Below are 1,088 nucleotides of genomic sequence, written 5' to 3' on the forward strand. Positions count from 1 at the left end.
ATAATTGAGGAAAAGAGATTCGAATTCTATTCTTTAGGTAAAAGATTATGTATTAATTAATGAGTCAAATGTTTAAATATGAAAAACTAAGTTTAAACTTGTGTAACATATTCATTTAAGTACAAATAAAAAAAAATATATATTAATGAGTTTATAAACAATACCATCTCATGGGAATCAATGACAATTGATAAACAGTTGGGAGTAATGCTTTTCTCCATGCAAGGGAGAGACAATCTTCTCTTTTGTATGTTTATTAGAATTTGTGGTCCTTTGAGGTCCAGATTAGGTGGGCCAGATAAGTTTTTCCCATGGGCCCAGTCTCTGTTAGCCTTCCACCTGGGAAAAAAAACAAAACGTTTAGAGATTAGGGTTTGAGCCCACATTATCTTTTATTCTCAAAACTCTTTTGGATCAACCATTTTTTTTTAATTATTTCAACATTTTACACATTGAAGAAATATTAATACTGAAGGTATTATACTTGTCCTTTCAAGTGTAAAGATTAAATTGACAAAAATAAATCGTGTAATACTCAATTCAAAAAATTTTAAATATATATTTTTTTATTTTGTTCAACCAAACTCATATATTTTTATTTTAAATAAAATAAATCTTTATAACTAATAATAAATTAATTATTATTAGTTAAAATGTTACTTGTTATTTTGTATCCACATGATATTGATTTAATGTTAATGTGAAAGATGAAAAATGTCACATAATCATATTATTATGTCAAATTAGTATGTCATGTCATCATCAATAATAATATATTAATATATTACATCATCGATAATTATGATATGCTTGCATATTACGTCACATATAATGACAAATAATATTTTAATTAAATCTATTATTATTTGAGTCAAAATAAAAATACAAAGATTTCATTGAACGTAATAAAAGTTTAAAAATTTATTTAAATTTTCTTACATAATTTAAAGATCTTTTTTAAAGTATTATATCTAAATAAATGTAAATTAAATTTTAAATTATTCAATTAAAAAAATCTTTGCCATTAATAGTATGTGAAGTCTGTAACTCAATTTAGATATAACAAAAGAGGTAAAAGCTGGGGTTTT

This window comes from Theobroma umbraticum, unplaced genomic scaffold (genome assembly GCF_002168275.2).
Source record: "Theobroma umbraticum cultivar Fairchild unplaced genomic scaffold, ASM216827v3 scaffold_86.0, whole genome shotgun sequence".
Classification (NCBI taxonomy): Eukaryota; Viridiplantae; Streptophyta; class Magnoliopsida; order Malvales; family Malvaceae; genus Theobroma; species Theobroma umbraticum.